The sequence below is a fragment of the Microcaecilia unicolor genome, chromosome 9, assembly GCF_901765095.1.
Source record: "Microcaecilia unicolor chromosome 9, aMicUni1.1, whole genome shotgun sequence".
NCBI lineage: Eukaryota > Metazoa > Chordata > Amphibia > Gymnophiona > Siphonopidae > Microcaecilia > Microcaecilia unicolor.
Window position 1 is genome coordinate 119,654,060 of NC_044039.1, and position 21,649 is coordinate 119,675,708.

Below are 21,649 nucleotides of genomic sequence, written 5' to 3' on the forward strand. Positions count from 1 at the left end.
TTCCTGTGGTGGATGCTGTAGCCTCAGCGGTCACCAAACGGAACACGGTCCCCGTTGATGGTGGTACAACACTTAGGGGTGTGCAGGATCATCGGGTAGATTCTCTTTTGAGGAGTAGCTTTGATGTTTCTTACTTGGCAGTTCAATCAGCAGTTTGCGGGTCTTTGGTGTCTAGGGCCTGTTTCTGCACGGTTGAGCAGGTTCTGGACAGGGATTCAGACGACTTATCCTCCGTAGATGCGGAGGTAGCCAAGATTGAGATGGGTTTGGCTTTTTTAGCTGATACCTTGTACGATTTGTTGAGAGCTTCCTCCAAATCTATGGCCTTGGGAGTAGTGACTCGCCGAACTCTTTGGTTGATAGGTTGGTCGGCAGACGCTGCCTCCGTCTAAGTTAAGTATGCAGTTGATGTCACTATCTACATCCCTTTTTGGACAATTTTCACCGAAATAACTAATGAAATCAGCCTTGGGATAAACACCATGCTCATTTGGGCTAACTCATTAAAATTAAAGCTTAATACAGAGAAAACTCATTGCCTTTTCCTTTCCTCTCCCTTTAACAGATTCAGACCTGCTACCTTAAACACACCTGTCCTTACCCTGCCCATCTCTGAGAGTCTACGAATACTAGGAGTCATTGTTGACCGGAACTTAACACTGTTGGATCATACCAACTCAACCACCAAGAAAATATTCTTCTCTCTCTGGAAACTAAAACGATTAAAGCCTTATTCCATAGCGTCCTCAGATCAATCCAGAGACTTGTGGGTTATGCCCCTCCTCTAGCAGGTTAGATAGAGAGAACTCAGAAGTTTGTCTCTAGAGAGCATGTGCAGCCCTCCTCCCTTCAGTATTCTCTCTATCTAGCAGGTAGTAGGGAGCATACTGTGCAGCTCTGTGATCTGAGGCTCCTATCCCATTCCCACGGGTGTGTAGAGCTTCTGGTGGGGTTGAGGTGCTGGAGCACATTTGGGATATACCTGGTGGTGCCAGGTCCCTACCCTTCTCCTCCTGTCAGCCTGAGCAATTTCCTGTAATTGCCTGTAGTGGTCTCCTGCCTCTTTAACAAAACAAAAGAAAAATCGATCGGAACGTCTCCACAACACGGTCTAAATTTGCAGCTCTGAGGCTGGACAGTTTTACGTTCAGAGTTTTTTGGAACGTGAGCAGGGCTGTGACTGAGGAGGTAAGGCTCTTTTGCCATGTCAGTTCCGTCGGAAGTGGTCAAGCGCTGTTCGCGCTGCAGGGCACGGAGGTCGGCGTCAGGGGTCTGTGAGGCCCGTTCTGCGATGTTGGGCAAGCGTGAGTCGGAACACGGAAACCGCGTGTTAGGCTCCGAGACGCCTGATGGCAGCGATTCAGTCTTGGCGGGAAAATGTAAGCCTGGGTCAGCGCGTGCCTCCGCCGGCGCCATTTTCTCGCTGGGAACGCAAGTTCAGGAAATTGTAGCAGCGAGTCCAGCGGTAGCCGCGTCTGGCGATGCCGGCGTGGTTTCTCTCCCAGAGCAATCGGGGATGCGGGGGTTTTCCCCAGAATTTGTGTTTCTTATGCACAACACGTTTTTATTACGTTCTGAGGGCGCTCTCCCTTTGGCAGCCATTTTAGGGGCTCCTGTGGCTGCTTGCGCTGACGTGACTCCCAAACCATCAAAAAGGTCCCGTTTGGAATTTGAGGAACCTGCAGGGGACGAATCAGGCACTCGGAGTTCGAGGGTGACCAGGGGTCAGGAGAGTCCTGCCCAGAGACCCTGGAAGATGGGGGAACTTCCCGCGGGTGACGGGGATGACCCTACTGCGGCTAGACTCTTTAGAAGAGATGAGTTGCATGCTTTTATTGTACACGCATTGCAGGTGTTGAATTTGTCAGCGCCGGAGCCCGCGGTGCCAGTCGCGGTTAGTGCTTCTATTATGTCGGGCACTAGAGCACCGCCGCGGTCCTTTTATATTTATGAACCGATGCACGTCCTCATTCGGACCCAATGGGATTCCCCAGAGGCTAGTTTGCGGGTAGCCCGGGCTATGGCCAAGCTTTGTCCCTTCAGACAGGAAGATTTAGAGTCCTTACGCCTTCCGGTAGTGGATTCTTTGATCTCGGCGGTGGCTAAAAAGACCGTATTGCCCGTAGAGGGTGGGGCGGCTCTTAGGGATCCGCAGGAGAAAAAGCTCGAGGCGGCAGTCAAGGCTTCATTTGAACGGAATTAAAACATGCGTGGGATAAGCATAAAGGAATCCTGTGCCGAAGGAATGGATCCTCAGGCGCTTAGTCAAGATCGGGAGGCAGGGCTGGTGGTTGGGAGGCGGGGATAGGGCTGGGCAGACTTATACGGTCTGTGCCAGAGCCGGTGGTGGGAAGCGGGACTGGTGGTTGGGAGGCGGGGATAGTGCTGGACAGACTTGTACGGTCTGTGCCAGAGCCGGTGGTTGGGAGGCAGGGCTGGTGGTTGGGAGGTGAGGATAGTGCTGGGCAGACTTATACGGTCTGTGCCCTGAAGAGCACAGGTATAAGTCAAAGTAGGGTATACACAAAAAGCAGCAAATATGAGTTATCTTGTTGGGCAGACTGGATGGACCGTGCAGGTCTTTTTCTGCCGTCATCTACTATGTTACTATGAAATGGCTGCCTTGACCTTACAGGCCTCGGTTTGCGGTTCGTATGCGGCTAGAGCGTGCCTGTCATGGGTACAGAAGGCGGTGTCCCCGGAGGACTTGATTGAAGTTCTCCCTCTCCTGGAGTTGGGGTTGGCCTACCTAGCGGATGTATTATATGATATCCTTCGGGCGTCCGCTAAAGGAGTTTCTTTGGCAGTAGTGGCTAGGCGCTGGATTTGGTTGAAGCATTGGGCCGCGGATCTGCCTTCTAAGTCTAGATTGGCACGGTTACCCTTTAAGGGGAAGCTTCTGTTTGGTCAAGAACTGGAGCAGATTAAGGATCTTGGAGATTCTAAAGGTCGGTTGCCAGAGGATAAGTCTAAATCCCAGGGCAGAAATTTTCGTCCGCGATTTAAGGAGGCAAAGCGGTATCGGCCTGGGAGAGTCAGCAGTTTTCAAAAGTCCCGTTTTTCTCAGAAACAACAGCAGCCCTTTCGTTAAGAGCGTAAAAGACAGCCTGCCACCTCCCGGGGTCAGGCAGGAGGTAGAGGTGCACAATGATGGGGCCCTGGCCCAGTCCTCTCCTCCGATAGGAGGACGGCTGTCCCACTTTGTAGAGGAATGTGCCAGGGTGACTACAGATGAGTGGGTGCTGGACATTATTCAAGATGGATACAAACTGGAATTTGCACGTATGTTAGGAGACAGTTTTGTCGAGTCTCCGTGCAAGTCGCCGATAAAGTGTGCAGGCCACCTTGGCAGAGCTACTTCGTTTAGAGGCAGTGGTTCCCGTGCCAGAGGACGAAGTAGGGTCGCTACTCTATTTACTTTGTGGTGCCTGTCGTCCGGTTTTGGATCAAAAAGAAGTCAACAAGACCCTTGTGGTACGTCACTTCCGGATGGAAACGCTGCGTTCGGTATTGGCGGTGGTGCAGCCGGGAGAATTTTTGGCAGCTATCGACCTAAAGGAGGCTTACTTACACATTCCCATTTGGCCGCCTCATCAGAGATTCCTGCAGTTTGCAGTATTGGGTCAGCATTTCCAGTTCAGAGCCATGCCTTTTGGATTGGCCACGGCCCTTTGCACGTTTTCCAAGGTGATGGTGGTCGTGACGGCCTTTCTGCGTACCAGAGGTCTCAACCAGAGCGTGTTCAGGCTACTCAGAAGGTAACAGATCTTCTGTGTTCGTTGGGTTGGGTGATAAATCTACAGAAGAGTCATCTAGTCCCAACCCAGATCCTGGAGTACTTGGGAGTCCGTCTAGATACTCGGATAGGCAGAGTGTTTCTCCCGGAACAGCGGCAGTTGAAATTGGTGAAGCAAATTTGTGCCATTCTTCAGATTCCGGCTCCAAGGGCCTGGGATTATGTCCAGGTGCTGGGCTCAATGGCGGCGACGCTCAAGCTAGCTCCTTGGGCTCAAGGTCATGTGCGGCCTTTGCAATGGCATCTACTCGACCACTGGTCTCCCCTGTCAGAGGATTACACAGTCAGAATTCCCTGGACCCCGCGAGCCTGTTTTGCTCTTCGGTGGTGGCTCAAGGCGGAGAATTTGTTTCGGGGAATGCCTCTGGCCATGCCAGAATGGTGTGTAGTGACGACGGATGCCAGTCTGGCAGGCTGGGGAGCTCACTGACTTGGGCATTCAGCACAGGGCCCCTGGTCACCGGAGGAGTCCAAGCTACAGATCAACCTTCTCGAACTTCGAGCAATCCGGTTGGCCCTTGTGGCATTCGAGAAGTTTCTCGACGGTCAGCCGGTACGAGTCCTCTCAGACAACGCGACAGCGGTGGCCTATGTCAAGTGGCCTTTGTCAATCAGCAGGGGGGGACGAGAAGTGCTCCGCTAGCGAAGGAAGCGGCTCTGATTTGTAGTTGGGCGGAGGGTCGTCTTCCGATGTTCTCGGGGGCTCACATAGCGGGAGTGCTAAACGTGCAGGCCGACTTTCTCAGTCGCAACCGCTTGGATTCCGGCGAGTGGGAGCTCGCTCCAGCAGCCTTTCAACAGATTACGGATCGGTAGGGAACTCCGGTACTGGACCTCATGGCTCGGTTTTCCAACGCCAAAGTGTCTCGGTTTTTCAGCAGGGGCAGGGAGTCCAGGTCCGAGGGCATAGATGCTCTTCTTCAACCGTGGCCGTTCGAGCTCCTGTATGTGTTTCCCCCGTGGCCAATGATCGGTCGGACGGTGGCCAGGATTGCTCGTCATCCGGGATCGGTGATTCTTATTGCTCCGGATTGGCTGAGGCGTCCTTGGTATGCGGATTTGATTCGTTGTTTGATCGACGACCCTTTCCCTCTCTCGCATCTGCCGGATCTTCTGAGGCAGGGTCCGGTGTTCATGAAAGATCACGCTCCGTTTCGGCTTACGGCCTGGCTATTGAAAGGTCATGTCTGAGACGTAAGGGTTACCCGGAGGACGTGATTGTGACAATGTTGCATGCCCACAAGCGTTCTACTTCGACCGCATATGCCAGGGTCTGGAGGACCTTTGTTTCTTGGTGTTCCGCGGCAGGAATTCTTCCGCATTCTGTCCCTCTGGGAGCTATTTTGGCCTTTTTGCAACAAGAGATGCAATAAGGAGTTGTCGTTGAGCACGTTAAAAGTTCAAGTAGCGGCTTTGGCTTGTTTTAGGGGGCGTTTGGGGAAGCATTCCTTAGCCTCTCATCCAGATGTAGTTCGTTTTCTCCGCGGAGTGGGGCATATGAGGCCTCCTCGGGTTCCTATAGTGCCAGCTTGGAATTTGAATTTGGTACTTAGGGCTTTACAACGGCCTCCGTTTGAGCCTTTGAGTAAATCATCTCTGAAGGACATCACGTTGAAGACAGTTTTTCTGGTGGCTATGACTTCAGCAAGAAGGGTGTCTGAGATTCAGGCGCTGTCGTGCAGAGATCCTTTTCTCCGATTTTCGGAAGCGGGAGTATCGGTTAGGCCGGTACCGTCCTTTGTCCCTAAAGTGGTCACGCGTTTTCATGTTAACCAGGAAGTGGTGTTACCATCTTTCAAGCGCGAGGATTATCCTGACAACTTTCGGGCTCTATGTTGCTTTGATGTTCGGAGGGCTCTAATCGGTTATTTGGAGGCGACTAATTCTTTTCGAAAGTCAGACCATCTGTTTGTTCTGTTTGCGGGCGCTAAGAAGGGGAACATGGCCTCTAAAGCAACAATCGCTCGATAGCTTAAGGAGGTGATTTTGTCAGCATACCTTTTAATGGGAAAGCCTTCTCTTCACATTAGAGCACATTCCACGAGAGCTCAAGCAGCATCATTTGCAGAGTCGCATCTCGTACTGTTGGAAGACATTTGTAAAGCAGTGACTTGGTCATCTCTGTATACTTTTGCGAAGCATTACCGGATTGATGTAGAAGCGTGTCGGGAGGCGATTTTCGGGGCATCGGTGTTGGCAGCCGGGGTAGTACAGTCCCACCCTTGATGAGGATTGCTTTGGTACATCCCACAAGTCTCTAGATTGATCTGAGGACGCTATGGAAGGTAAAATTATGTCTTACCTGATAATTTTCTTTCCATTAGTCCTTCAGATCAATCCAGAGGCCCTCCCTGGGGTTCGTTTCGTAACGGCGGCTACGATCAGTATAATTCAGTCGGTTCTGTTCATTTTCCTGTTTTTATTGGAAAAGTTTATAAAGGTTTATGTAAGTTACAGTTCTCCGAGGACAAGCAGGCTGCTTGTTCTCACTGATGGGTGACGTCCACGGCACCCCCTCCAATTGGAATCTTCACTAGCAAAGACGTTTGCTAGCCCTCGCGCGCCCATGCGCATCGCGCATGCGCGACCGTCTTCCCGCCTGAACCGGCTCGTGTTCGTAAGTCTTCTTTTGTCCGCGCTCGGGACGGTCGTGTTTTGCCGCCGTTTCATGCCCCTCAGAAGACCTCGCGCGTCTTTCGCGTTTCTACTTTCTGTGTGTGTTTAAAAAAAAAAAAAAAGAGAGGAAGGTTTCCCTTTTTTCCCGTATTTCTAGCTTTTCCCCCCGTAAGTGTCATTTTGCTTTCGGGAGCGGCCTTGTTGGCCGCCCGTACGGGTTTTTCTCCCTTTTTTTCTCGGTGCCTATTGTCACCGCGAATTTTGATTTCGCCGGCGCGATTTTTCCGCCCATGTCATCAAAGCCTTCCAGCGGCTTCAAAAAGTGCACCCAGTGCGCCCGGATAATCTTGCTCACTGATAGGCACGCTTCATGTCTTCAGTGTCTGGGGGCTGGACACCGCCCACAGGCCTGTAGTCTTTGTGCTCTTTTGCAGAAGAGGACTCGGATAGCGAGATTAGCCCAGTGGAACGTTCTGTTCTCCGGCGCTTCGACGGCAACAGCATCTCGGGATTCGTTGAGTGCATCGGCGTCGGCAGCACCGAAGTCTTCGGAGATTGCATCGGCATCGAGGCGAATGCCTTTTGCGTCGTAGGTACCGAGACTTCAGAAGAGTGTGTCGGCGTCGGTGGTACCGGGACCCCCGCTGGTGCTGATGTCGTCGGACGGTGGTGCTTCATCTGGAGTGCAGGTGAGGGCTGTCCATTCCCCTGCTGGTGGCGGTGAGCCTTCGGGTAGGTCTCCTCCTGCCCTGAGGGCTCCTGCGGTACAGCCCCCCCGGGATCGACCATCTTCGGCCCTGGCCCCGAGGAAGCGACGTCTGGTTTCAACGTCCTCATCGGTACCGTGGAGCTCCGGTGATATGCTTCGCTCGAAGAAGTCTAAGAAGCATCGTCACCGGTCACCTTCCCGACTTGGTACCGGGAGCTCTGGGTCGCCGAGGGAGTCGGCACCCAGCAGGCGTCGGCACTGGAAGGATCACTCACCCTACATCCAGGAAGTGTCGGTGCGCTCTACCCCGGACAGCCCGGTACCGCCTCCTCGCCCAGAACAGATTCTGACCTCGACGCCTGCACTGGCTTCTCAGTCTTTCTCCACAGCCGCTCTGCACGAGAGTCTCTGGGCCGTTCTTCCTGGCATCCTGGAAGTGCTGTTACTCCCTTCTCCGGTACCGGGGGTGCCTGCGCCACCGGTGCCGTCGAGTGAGGCGACGGCTGGCCCTTTGCCCGGGGTGAGGTCCCCGGTACCGGCTTCGGCTGCCTCCCAGGGGGACTCCCCGACGACGTCGGGGAAGGGAGCTTCGCCGCTGCCGGCCAGGGAGTCCACCTCTCGACGCTCCCACCGTGGCCGTGTTTCCACGGAGTCGGAACGGGCGCGGCTTCAGACACAGGTTCGTGAACTTGTGTCTGACACCGATGGTGAAGCCTCGTGGGAGGCGGAGGAGGACATCAGATTTCTTTGACGAGGAGTCTGATGGCCTTCCTTCTGATCCCACTCCCTCTCCTGAAAGGCAGCTTTCTCCTCCCGAGAGTCTGTCTTTCGCGGCCTTTGTCCGGGAGATGTCTACGGCCATCCCCTTCCCGGTGGTTGCGGAGGATGAGCCTAGGGCTGAGATGTTTGAGCTCTCGGACTATCCTTCTCCACCTAAGGAAGCGTCCACAGTACCCATGCATCATGTCCTAAAAAAGACATTGCTGGCGAACTGGGCCAAGCCACTAACATCCCCACATTCCCAAGAAGATAGAATCCCAGTATCGGATCCATGGGGACCCAGAGCTGATGCGCACTCAGTTGCCTCACGACTCTGGTGTGGTGGATCTGGCCCTGAAGAAGGCTAAGAGTTTTAGGGAGCATGCTTCGGCGCCCCCGGGCAAAGACTCTAGAACCTTAGACTCCTTTGGGAGGAAGGCCTATCATTCTTCCATGCTCGTGGCCAAGATTCAATCATACCAGCTCTACACGAGCATCCATATGCGGAACAATGTGCGGCAGCTGGCGGACTTGGTGAACAAGCTCCCTTGTGAGCAAGCCAAGCCGTTTCAGGAGGTGGTCAGGCAGCTGATGGCATGTAGGAAATTCCTGGCCAGAGGGGTATATAATACCTTCGATGTTGCGTCCAGGGTCGCTGCTCAAGGTGTGGTGATGCGCAGACTCTCATGGCTGCGTGCCTCCGACCTGGAGAATAAAATCCAGCAGCGGATTGCGGACTCCCCTTGCCGAGCGGATAACGTTTTTGGGGAAAAGGTCGAACAGGTGGTAGAACAGCTCCACCAGTGGGATAACGCTTTCGACAAATTCTCCCGCCGGCAGCCTTCAGCATCTACCTCATCAGGTAGACGTTTTTATGGGGGAAGGAGGGCTGTTCCCTACACTTCTGGTAAGCGTTGGTACAATCCTCCCTCTCGACAGCCTGCGGCCCAGGCTAAGCCCCAGCGCGCTCGCTCTCATCAGCAGCGTGTGCCTCAGCAAGGCCCCTCGGCTCCCCAGTAAAAGCAGGGGGCGAGCTTTTGACTGGCTCCAGCAGAGCATAGCCGATATCAAAGTGTCCGTGCCGGACGATCTGCCGGTCGGGGGGAGGTTGAAAGTTTTTCACCAAAGGTGGCCTCTTATAACCTCCGACCGTTGGGTTCTTCAAATAGTTCGGCAAGGATACGCCCTCAATTTGGCCTCCATGCCTCCAAATTGCCCACCGGGAGCTCAGTCTTTCAGCTTCCAGCACAAGCAGGTACTTGCAGAGGAACTCTCCGCCCTTCTCAGCGCCAATGCGGTCGAGCCCATGCCACCGGGGCAAGAGGGGCTGGGATTCTATTCCAGGTACTTCCTTGTGGAAAAGAAAACAGGTGGGATGCGTCCCATCCTAGACCTAAGGGCCCTGAGCAAATATCTGGTCAAAGAAAAGTTCAGGATGCTTTCCCTGGGCACCCTTCTTCCCATGATTCAGGAAAGAGATTGGCTATGCTCTCTGGACTTAAAGGATGCTTACACGCATATCCCGATACTGCCAGCTCACAGACAGTATCTCAGATTCCGTCTGGGAACATGTCACTTCCAGTACTGTGTGCTACCCTTTGGGCTCGCCTCCGCGCCCAGGGTGTTGACGAAGTGCCTGGCAGTGGTAGCAGCAGCGCTCCGCAGGCTTGGAGTGCACGTGTTCCCTTATCTCGACGATTGGCTGGTGAAGAACACATCCAACGCAGGAGCTCTACAGTCCATGCAGATGACTATTCGACTACTGGGGTTTGTGATAAATTATCCAAAGTCCCATCTTCTCCCAGTACAGAGACTCAAATTCATAGGAGCTCTGCTGCATTCTCGGACGGCTCGTGCCTATCTTCTAGAGACAGGCTGCTGGGGATCTAGAGGACGTGATCCACCTGTCCACGAGTTTTCTCGAATCCCTGCACTGGTGGACGATTTTTGGTCCAATTTGACTCTGGGACGCCCTTTCCAAATTCTTGAGCCGCAAAAAGTGCTGACTACGGATGCGTCTCTCCTGGGGTGGGGAGCTCATGTCGATGGGCTTCACACCCAGGGAAGCTGCTCCCTCCAGGAACAAGGTCTACAGATCAATCTCCTGGAGTTACGAGCGGTCTGGAACACCTTGAAGGCTTTCAGAGATCGGCTGTCCCACCAAATTATTCAAATTCAGACAGACAACCAGGTTGCCATGTATTACATCAACAAGCAGGGGGGCACCGGATCTCACCCCCTGTGTCAGGAAGCCGTCAGCATGTGGTTATGGGCTCGCCGTTACGGCATGTTTCTCCAAGCCAGGCGTAAACAGTCTGGCCGACAGATTGAGCAGGATTATGCAACCTCACGAGTGGTCGCTCAACTCCAGTGTGGTGCGCCGGATCTTCCAGGTGTGGGGCACCCCCTTGGTAGATCTCTTCGCATCTCAAGCCAACCACAATTTCCCTCAGTTCTGTTCCAGACTTCAGGCCCACAGCTGACTGGCATTGGATGCCTTCCTCCTGGATTGGGGGGAAGGCCTGCTGTATGCTTATCCTCCCATACCTCTGGTGGGGAAGACTTTGTTGAAACTCAAGCAAGACCGAGGTACCATGATTCTGATTGCTCCTTTTTGGCCGCGTCAGATCTGGTTCCCTCTTCTTCTGGAGTTGTCCTCCGAAGAACCGTGGAGATTGGAGTGTTTTCCGACCCTCATCACCCAGAACGAAGGGGCGCTTCTGCATCCCAACCTCCGGTCTTTGGCTCTCACGGCCTGGATGTTGAGAGCGTAGACTTTGCCTCTTTGGGTCTGTCGGAGGGTGTCTCCCGTGTCTTGCTTGCTTCCAGGAAAGATTCCACTAAGAGGAGTTACTTTTTTTTATGGAGGAGGTTTGCCGTCTGGTGTGACAGCAAGGCCTTAGATCCTCGCACTTGTCCTACACAGACCCTGCTTGACTACCTTCTGCACTTGTCTGAGTCTGGTCTCAAGACCAACTCTGTAAGGGTTCACCTTAGCGCAATAAGTGCATACCATTACCGTATGGAAGGTAAGCCGATCTCGGGACAGCCTTTAGTTGTTCGCTTTATGAGAGGTGTGCTTTTGTCAAAGCCCCCCATCAAACTTCCTACAGTGTCATGGGATCTCAATGTCATTCTCACCCAGCTGGTGAAACCTCCTTTTGAGCCACTGGATTCCTGCCATCTGAAGTACTTGACCTGGAAGGTCATTTTCTATGTGGCAGTAACTTCAGCTCGTAGAGTCAGTGAGCTTCAGGCCCTTGTAGCCCATGCTCCTTACACCAAATTTCATCATAATAGAGTAGTCCTCTGCACTCACCCTAAGTTCTTGCCGAAGGTGGTGTCGGAGTTCCATCTGAACCAGTCAATTGTCTTGCCAACATTCTTTCCCCGTCCGCATTCCTGCCCTGCTGAACGTCAGTTGCATACATTGGACTGCAAACAAGCATTGGCCTTCTATCTGGAGCGGACACAGCCCAACAGACAGTCCGCCCAATTGTTTGTTTCTTTTGATCCCAACAGGAGGGGAGTGGCTGAGGGGAAACGCACCTTATCAAATTGGCTAGCAGGTTGCATTTCCTTCACTTACGCCCAGGCTGGGTTGGCTCTGGAGGGTCATGTCACGGCTCATTGTGTTAGAGCCATGACAGCGTCGGTGGCCCACTTGAAGTCAGCCACTATTGATGAGATCTGCAAGGCTGTGACGTGGTCATCTGTCCACACATTCACATCTGATTACTGCCTGCAGCAGGATACCCGACGCGACAGTCGGTTCGGGCAGTCGGTTCTTCAGAATCTGTTTGGGGTTTAGAATCCAACTCCACCCCCCTAGGCCCATTTTTTATTCTGTTCCAGGCTACACTCTCAGTTAGTTGGATAAGTTGTTAGGTCAATCTCAGTTATGTCCTCGCCGTTGCGAGGCCCAATTGACCATGTTTGTTGTTTTGAGTGAGCCTGGTGGCTAGGGATACCCCATCAGTGAGAACAAGCAGCCTGCTTGTCCTCGGAGAAAGCGAATGCTACAAACCCGCCCGCCTCCCCTTTGGTGTTGTGTCTTCCCTTGTATTTGTCTTGCTACATACGGGATTGACGAACACGAGCCGGTTCGGGCGGGAAGACTGTCGTGCATGCGCGGTGCGCATGGGCGCGCGAGGGCTAGCAAACGTCTTTGCTAGTGAAGATTCCGATTGGAGGGGGTGCCGTGGACGTCACCCATCAGTGAAAACAATCAGCCTGCTGTCCTCGGAGAATACCTTCTACAGGTATGTAGCATTCGCTTTATACGTTGTGCTTTATGGCAGCTTGGAGAATTCTCCTAAGTTATGCTGCTTTTGCAGAGGCAGGTGACTGGTTTATGGTTATAGTTGAATTTCCTACTGCTTTGGTATTGTGTATACTGAAGGGAGGAGGGCTGCACATGCTCTCTAGTGACAAACTTCTGAGTTCTCTCTATCTAACCTGCTAGAGGAGGGGCATAACCCACAAGTCTCTGGATTGATCTGAAGGACTAATGGAAAGAAAATTATCAGGTAAGACATAATTTTATCTTTTCCAAGAGGAGTATTTTGTAATTTAGTCCAATCGCTAGTCTTAAGCCGAATCGATTACTGCAATGGCATATACGCAGGGTGCAGAGACCTTCTTCTCAAAAAGCTACAGACTGCCCAAAACACAGCGGCTCAACTAATCTTCGGTGCATCAAAGTTTAAAAGTTCCAGACCACTTCGTGAGAACTTACATGGGCTTCCTGTACAGGAGCGCATAACTTTTAAAATTTGCACCCTAGTCCATAAGGTCCTCTACGGAGCAGATCCAGCATATATGAATGCCCTTGTCAACTTGCCACCAAGGAATTCACTTAGATCTTCTTGTTCATACTTAAACCTTCATTACCCTGCGTGTTCAGGACTCAAGTATAAAACCACATACACTTCCACCTTTTCCTATATCGGCACTCATTTGTGGAATAGATTGCCTAAATCTGTAAAAACGGTTCAAGATCATCTGACTTTTAGAAAGTCTCTCAAGACCTACTTATTTGGGCAAGCTTACCCTAAAGATCCCGTCCTGCCTCTGTGATTCCTGGACTCCAAGTCATATAAAGATCTTGTGGACTTAACTACTTTCTCTTAACCCTGTACCTTCCCGCCACCCGTATCACTTTCAATTTATTGTACTTTCCTGTTTGTTAACTAAATGTTGTAAGCCACATTGAGCCTGCCAGCGGTGGGAAATTGTGGGGTATAAATGATACAAATAAATAAATAAGTTTCCCTTTAAGGGTGCTTTTTTGTTTGGGACAAGCTGGATAAGTTGGTTCGTAGCTTCGGTGATACTAAAGTGCCTTGTCTTTCTGAGGATAGACCTAGAGCTGTTGGCAGGGGCATGGTGAGCTCCAGGGGCAGGGGACGTGATTTTTGGCGTTTTCGGTCTGCGAGGGGTCTCCAGCCCCAGAAGTCCCGGTTCTTCCAAAGGTCTCAGTCCTTTCGTGGATTCCATCGAGGGGGTCGAGATTCCGGGGCCTCTTTCCAGTCTTCCACCGTTTCCAGTGGGAGTTTGTCTCTCTTACTTCTTTAGGGGTGGGCCAAGATTACCTCCGATCAATGGGTTTTAGAGGTTATTCGAGACGGGTATGCCTTAGAATTTGCTCGGCCCCTAGCAAACAGCTACTTAGAATTCCCATGTCGTTATCGACTCAAACCACGTGCAGTGTGAGATACTCTCCTCATGCTTTTAGACCTTCAGGCTTTTTGCTCTGTGCCATCCTCAGAAATCTGGCAGGGTCATTATTCAATTTACTTTGTGGTCCCGAAAAAAGAAGGTACCTTTTGGTCCATCTTGGATCTCAAAGCAGTCACTCGTGCCCTCAAGGTTGCCAGCTTCAGGATGGAAACCCTTTGTTCGGTTATAGTCGCCATCAGAGTGGAAGAATTTTTGACTGCTTTGGACCTCTTGGAGGCATATCTTCACGTTCCCATCAGGTCCCATCACCAGCGGTTTGCAGTGATGGGTCATCACTTTCCATTTTGGGCACTCCCGTTTGGTCCTCGCACATTCACCAAGATTATGGTGGTAGTCGCAGCTGCTCTAAGGAAAGAGGGCATTTTAGTTCATCCTTACCTGGACGACTGTTTAATTCGGGCAAAGTCGTATCAGGAGAGTGTGGAAGTCACAGCTCGAGTAGTTCAGTTTCTGAAGTCTCTAGGCTGGGTGGTCAACTTTGCCAAGAGCCGTCTAATTTCCTCTCAGTCCCTGGAATATTTGGGGGTTCCTTTCAGCACGACGCAAGGTCAGATTTTTCTACCTTCGTGCAGAATTCTCATGCTGCGGACCCAGTTTCAGTGCTTCGTTCATCAGCCAGCTCCCTGTGCCAGGGACTATCTGCAGGTGCTGGGGTCCATGATGGTGTCCATAGAAGTGGTTCCTTGGGCACGACCGTGCATGAGATCTCTTCAGTCCTCCCTCTTGTCCAGATGGTCTCCACAGTCGGATTCTCGGTGGAAGAAGCTACCTCTGCAAACTCAGGAAGGCGGAAGTTTCAGCTGGTGGCTCCGACTGAGCAAGGGAATGCCGCTGGAAGCTCCTCAGTGGATAGTGGTAACGACAGACGCCAGTCTTCGGGGCTGGGGAGCCCACTGAATGGGTCAGTTTGCTCAGGGTCTGTGGTCGGTCCAAGAGACCTCCCTGTCAATCAACTTGTAGGAGACCAGAGCAATTTGGCTGGCACTGGAGGCCTTTCTGGGGGTGCTGAAAGGGGCTCCGGTGCGGATTCTCTCGGACAACGCGACTGCAGTGGCTTATGTCAATTGGCAGGGAGGAAAGAGAAGTTGCCTCTTACAAGAGGAAGCGGCGAGGATTATGGCCTGGGCAGAGACTCACTTGTCGATCCTCTCAGCCTCGCATGTAGCGGGGCTGGAGAATGTCCAGGCAGATTTTCTCAGTTGGCATATTCTCGATCCGGCGGAGTGGTCTCTCAGCTAATAGGCATTCCACTTGATCAGAGAGTGCTGGGGGACACCTCTCATGGATCTCTTCGCCACAAGTCTCAATGCAAAAGTGACTCGCTTCTTCAGTCGCAGAAAGGACGGTCAGGCAGAGGGCATAGATGCGCTTCTTCAACCCTAGCCTCAAGGTCTTCTCTATGCGTTGCTTCTGTAGCCTCTTCTGGGGCGTCTCATTCAAAGGATCGAAGTGCAGGGGAGTCTGGTAATTCTGGTGGCTCCGGACTGGCCTCGCAGACCGTGGTATGCAGATCTGTGTGATGCTGAAGAGCTGTTCCGCATAAGTGCCATTTTATTCAAAATCCTTTTAGGAGAGCAGCTGCTCCTCTTGCATCCCACCTAGCTATGCCTCTGCATAGTGGGGCAGTGCCTGGGATGACCCACTGAGCAGAAGTGACTTCCTACATAGCCTTATGCACTGCTAAAGACTGTAGCGATTTTCTAGTGCTCACCATTTTAAGATTAGCAGATGTAGCTGTGGCAGGATCAGAAACAGATGTATTCAGAACCTGGAGAGCCCTAGGTATATAGGAAGGTGGTGGCTCCTTATAAAACACCCACACTGCGTTAGGATCATCAGATTCCTGACCTGCTGAGCAGTAATGCCTCCTGGCATACCCTCATGTTGTCCTCTGGCTGTTCACGAGAAAGGGGATTTGCTTTCAAGAGCCACAGTGGCCATTGGCTGAGAGAGGCAATTTCTTCAGCTGGCCTTTGTATGGGACAGTATCTTCCGTTGCAGGTGGCAGCACTTTCTTCCAGAGCGCAGTTGACTTCCTTTTCCGTGTCCCGTCTGGCTTCCGTGGCTGCCCTTTGCAGTTTGGCCACTTGGTCCTCTGACCTGCCGTGGATGGCTTTTTGCAGATCACCCACTTGATCTTCTGTCCTTCCCTTCCCTTGCCAGGCTTGGCATGGCAGCGCTAGGCATTCCAGATTTGATGTGGCAGCGCATGTAACTGCGGCCTGTGGATCATTGCTCCAGTCTGATGAGGTTATAGTACCCCGCCCCACTTGAGGACTGCTTTTGGTACGGTAAAATTAGTTCTTACCTGATAATTTTCTTTCCATTAGTCCCAACAGATCAATCCAGAGGCCCGCCCTTTGTTGTTCTGGGTTGAGTGTTTTCTTCTAGTTGAGCAGTTTCATCAGTTTCCTTCATTTGATTTTTGGCTACAAAAAAAAAGAAAAGAAAACAAAACATAAAGGAAACCTTCTGTTACCCTCCCGCAGGAGCAGTTGAGGAGCTTACGTGGGCTTTATGCAGGCAGGAGAGGACTTCCTCTTTCGTCTTCCACTGCTTTGGTATCAACAGTACTGAAGTTAAGGTGACTGCACATGACCACATATAGTAAACCTCTGAAGTTCTCTCTATCGCCACCTGCTGGTAAAGGGATATAACCCACAAGTCTCTGGATTGATCTGTTGGGACTAATGGAAAGAAAATTATCAGGTAAGAACTAATTTTACCTTAGTGAAGTACATGGTACAACACTTACTGAATTCAGTATAATAGGTTTTCATTGTGTGACAGACAAGATTTCAAATGAGGGTAAAAAAAAGGGTTAACTGCACTTGTGTTGTTTCTTTTGAGTCTTGATCAGAAAATGCATTATTATGTAGTGTTTTCCTTAATCAGAATATCTGCAGTGCTGTATAGCATTCACTTTACTAAGTGAAACTAGTAATGCTTAATTGTACCTCAAATAGCACAATGCCAAGAACATTTTTTGCATGATAAGACTTTATTTTAATCAACATTGTTTTAATTTGACTCATTATGAGCCTCAGTCAGGTTTCATCATTCAAGATTGTAGTGCAACAGCAAATTATTAGTTAGTGGTAATTGCATTCTAAATTCAAGAGACATATAGATTAATGTACTGATCTGAATGCTTAATGTTTGTGGTAGTTATTAATAGCCTGTTGTACATAGAATACCTATTGTACATAAATGAACCTTTAGTATATATGACTACAAAGATTAAAGAAAAAAAATGTAAGCATATTTATGGTCGTGATTACTGTGCTTTATTTCCTTTTGTCTTGAAAAATACAGGACATTTCTTTAGTTTTATATTATCATATTATTTGATAATTTGGGAATCCGTTTATTTTTCTGAAGGATTCTGAAGTTTTAGAGACCGATATTTTGAACATTTTACAGTTCTTTTGAATGTTTTTTTAATTTGATTTTCCAGCATTTTCAGAATTCAAAATGTCCTGCTTGGATGCTTGTGGAGTGTTTTGGCTTCTCTTTGTTAGGAAGTCATTTCCTACACAGGTTCATTTTTGTTGATGTTTAATGTTTTCAGTTTTCGGTATTTTTAGATGATTTTGTTCATATTCTCAATACAATTTTTGGTATGCTTATAATTCTATGATTGTATAGATCCCTGATGACCCAATATGTGCAAGTATTGAGCACTAAAAAGTTTGGGGTTCTGAGGATTTGGCTACGTTCAGTGATTGTTGATAGCCGCACTTAGTTCATTTTTCACAACAGATGTTATTAGTTTTTATATGCTTTTAAAGTGACAGTCATCTTACAGTGGCAAAGAAGGTTAATTTTGTACTTTTTCCATTATAAAAGGTGACTAACATGTTACACCTTTTTCAGAAATGGATACTCTGAAGAGGCACATTGAATTTCCAAGAGATGCAATACTGTGTAAGAAATAGCAGAGAAATATCTGAGTGAGTATAAAACATGGTTTTTTTTTTTTTTTTGGTTCTACATGATGCTTGTTTTTTTACAACTAGAATTAAATGGAGACAGAATTAATATATCACAATACTCACTTGTTATGAGTAGGACAGTGGTGTGGTGTACATGTAGTGATCTGAAGTGTAAAAAAACTTTTCAACATTAGATGCAAAAAAAATAAGCGTTCTTGGTTTTTTTGCATCTGACTAATGTTGAAAGGTGTATTTATAAGACTCAATTCACCAGTGCTGCCATTCCTGCCCGAACATGAAGTTGTATTATAGGGAGCAGGAATAGCAGTGTTGTCAGCAGTGTGCAGCGTTCTATTGCCCTATGCAAAATGTTTTTTAACAACCACCAAATCGGGGAGATAGTAGGTTCAGTTAAACAGGCAAGTGGGAGAGGAAGCTCCCAGTTTGATTTTCTTTGCTGGAGCTGGGAGGAAAAGAGAGAGAGGATAATGTTGGATTCAGGAAATGGGAGGAAAGACAGAGTAATGTGGAAAAGACCTAGAGACAAATCTTGATAATGGTAGGGAGGAGGGAGAGAACTGGGCAATATTGAATGGTGGGGGAAGAGGCTGAGAGGTGATGTTAGAGGGAGGAGAGAGAGAGGGGGGGCAATGCTGGATGGTGGTGGGGGGGAGACACGGGCATCATTGGTGGAGAGAGGGACATCTGAAGGGGGAGATTGCTGCATATTGAAGGGTGGTTAGGAGGGAAGGCTGCATATAAAGGGAAGGGATGGGAAGAGGGGAGAAATGTTAATTGATTGCACTTGTTTTAATCTCTCTCTCCTTCTTTTCGTTAAGGATTTGTTCCATTTGGATAGCCTATACTTTTATTTTTGAGAAGATCTATTTTTTACAGGGGCTATTTTGTGGGCAGGGTCATTTTGTCAAGGGCTATTTGTTTTGGTGGTTGATTTGTCAAGGGTTATTTTGTTACAAGGCTATTTTGTCAGGGTTATTTTGTCTGGGCTATTATGTCTGGCTGCCTAAGAAAAGTCTTATTTCCGTCCATTAATGAACACATTTTAACATAATTTAGTTTCTGTAAGTTCAAGGTTCAGCTGTATTTAATATACTGCAAATCACAGATATTTAACAGTTTACAAAGGGTGAAATAAAAATGTATAACAAAGAGAGAGAAAATAATGGAATGACACATCAGGAGACTAGATTACAAATTTGCATTATAAGGAAGGGGGTCAAGGGGTAGGAATCCTTTGGAACAAAAGGAGGAGAGGGAATAGGGAGAAAATGACTGGACAAGATGAGAAATACATTCTAGGATCTATGAAACATGGACAATTGAATTGTATCGCGAGGTTCTCTGATCCAAATTATATAATACCAAAAGCTTTTTTGAAAAAGTATGTGTTAAAGGCTGCCTTAAAATTCATAAGATAGCTCAACATGAAGATCCAGGGGTATGAGGTTCTATTAGATAGGGGCAACCATGGGAAAACAGGTTGATCTGGTATGGTGTGGACGGATCTGCAAATGAGAAGGAATAACAAGTAGATGTTGGTTAAGAACGCAAAGAGCGAGCTGGCACATAAGGGAGAATTGTTCTGAACAGAAACTGTGGTACTCTGGAATGGAAAATTTGATGGGTTAACGCTAGAATCTTGAATGTGATGCTTGATTAGCTGGGGAGCCAATGTTCGGATGTCAAAAGAGGGGTAACACTGTCATATTTTTTAGCCCCTTGGATGAGCTCAACTGCGGTACTTTGGATTAATTGTAGGTGATTTAGCTGGTAAAGTGGAAGACCATGACAAAGGGAATTACAATAGTCAAAGCAGGAGATTACTAAAGTATGTACTAGCAAGCAAAGAGACTAAATTAAAAAGTGAATGGGCAGCCCTGATTTGCCTGAAGGTAAAAAATAACTTTTGCCCAAGTTTCCAAGTTTACCACACTCCTCTACTTTAATATATTTGCTACCCCATCCTATGGGATCCTTCAGAGCAGTTTACAGTCTAATATAAAAAGTGATAGGGGAGTCACATGATGCTAGGCAAGGGATAGGACGCCGCAGGAGTGAGCTCTGAGGCCCCGATATAACATCAACCCCCCCTAACAGCTTAAATCGGCAAGCTAGCAACCCGCACGAGGTACAAACATAAACAGAATGTTACCAAGGAGAGATTTGAGAAGATCCGCCGGAAAATTTCAACAGCATGACATCCAAATCGCTGTGGAAAGATGGAGCACGAGGGCGAGCTGGAGATGGCAAGATGGCGGACTCCGGCCCCTTGGCGAAACAGTAGGCTCCGCCTAGGCGGCTGAAATAGCAGCAGAGGTCTTGCAACTGCTGGAGTCATCGGTAGACGTAAAATTGCAGAGGATCTCCGAAAAACTTGATAATATGGATGGCAAACTAGAAGGACTGAAGACTGACATGGTGGGATTTCAGCAAAGACTCTCAGAACTAGAAGATCGGAGTGCACAGCAGGAGGGCCGAGATAAGGACTGGCAGAAGAGGATCACCCAACTAGAACTGAAATTGGAAGACTTGGAGAATAGAAGAAGAAGGAACAATCTCAGGCTAGTGGGGATCCCGGAATCTGTAAGAGAAGTGGATTTGCGCGAAGTCTTAGAGTCTTGGCTGCCAAAGGTCTTATAAGTGAAAGCCCTGGAGAACATCCTAAGAATAGAGCGTGCACACCGCCTTGGACAGTTGAGGTCGGAAGCACAACGTCCCCGAGTTGTAATTTGTAAAATCTTAAATTAAACTCACAAGCAGGAGATCTTGAGAGCCTGGCGATGTCTGGGAAAAGTATGCTATGAAGAGCAGAGAGTGCTGTTCTTCCAGGTTTTTTCGGCTGCAGTGGCAGCGCAACGCAAGCAATTCGTGGGTCCCTGCATGGAGCTTCACAAACAAAGAGTTCGCTTTGCCTTGTTGTACCCGGCGCACCTGAGGGTTCACTATGTTGGCCAGACACGATTTTTCACTGCCCCAACGGAGGCGATGCAGTTCGCCCAGGAGATCAAAGGAGGCATGGAGCAGAATGCGGAGGAGGCAGCGCGCTGACAGATGCAGAGATACCCTCGCAGGAGATGTAGATGGCAGGGATCAGACGGAGCTGACGCAGGAGTAATGGATCCACTTTAATAGAGCGGGAGCAGAGACTGGAGAATGCGGTTTAGTAAGACTTTAAAAGCAACTGCAGTAGAGAACCCAAGTTTGGGGATTTAAAGTTGGGCAAGTGTTTTTATAGTTTTACAGTTTAGTTATCTGAGAAAGAAAGTGGTTTGGGGGGGAATTTTTGGCTTGGAGGGACTATATCAGTTTGAACGTGGGAGGAGGGTGTTAAGTAATATACGGAGACATGTTGAAAAGGGTTGTATGTGTTAACTTACAGTTGTGGCTGGAGGGGGCGGGGACAGGGCGGACACATGACCAGTTCTCAGATGAGAACATTATATGGTGGATTGTGGAGAGGGGAGGAGAGGGAAGGGGAGGGGGGAGTTTTGGGGTTTCTTGGGAATGTTTTTGATGTTTTTTATATAATTTGCTGACTTCGTGCACTGGAGGACACAGTGAAGAGGGGAGGCACCTAAGGGCTGGGAGGTGTGCTCTCCAAACAATAGGAAGAAGATCACACTGAGTTATGTGCTAATTTGGAGTGCTGGGGCAGGCTAGGCTGCTATCGTGGAATGTGGGGGGGGGGGGGGGGTCGGGTCTCATCGCCCGTAAAACGAAAAAAAATCTTACAGGCTTTGCAGCGTCATGCAGCAGACGTTTTCCTTCAAGAAACACACCTGACCTCAATAGAACACAATAAATTCCGGCAGGGGTGGGTAGAAACAGAAATCGGCGCCCCAGCCCACAATAAGAAGGCAGGTATGTTGATTTTGTTCCGGAAGGGGTTACAGCTGGCCATAAAGTCGGTTAAGAGGAGTGCAGTGGGTAGGTATGTATTGGTAGATGTAGAATTAGGGGGGACATCCCATATTTTTTTGTAATATATATGCGCCTAATGTATATGATAAGAAATTTCACAAAGAGATCATGGCACTGCTGACGCCATACCACAGGGGGAATGTGGTGCTA

General features: G+C 49.4%; 1 protein-coding gene across 8 annotated transcripts in view; it reads left to right on the plus strand.

Moving 5' to 3' along the window:
* FUT8 (fucosyltransferase 8) overlaps positions 1-21,649 on the plus strand; it is a 510,310-nt gene that overhangs the window by 21,569 nt on the left and 467,092 nt on the right. For 6 of the 8 annotated variants that reach the window (XM_030215545.1, XM_030215544.1, XM_030215552.1 and 3 more), the window contains one exon: positions 17,499-17,575. The gene's annotated coding sequence lies outside the window, so the exon portion shown is untranslated. Of the gene's footprint in view, positions 1-16,298; positions 16,332-16,641; positions 17,576-21,649 lie in introns of those variants that run through there. The other 2 variants (XM_030215550.1, XM_030215549.1) reach the window with 2 other exon arrangements.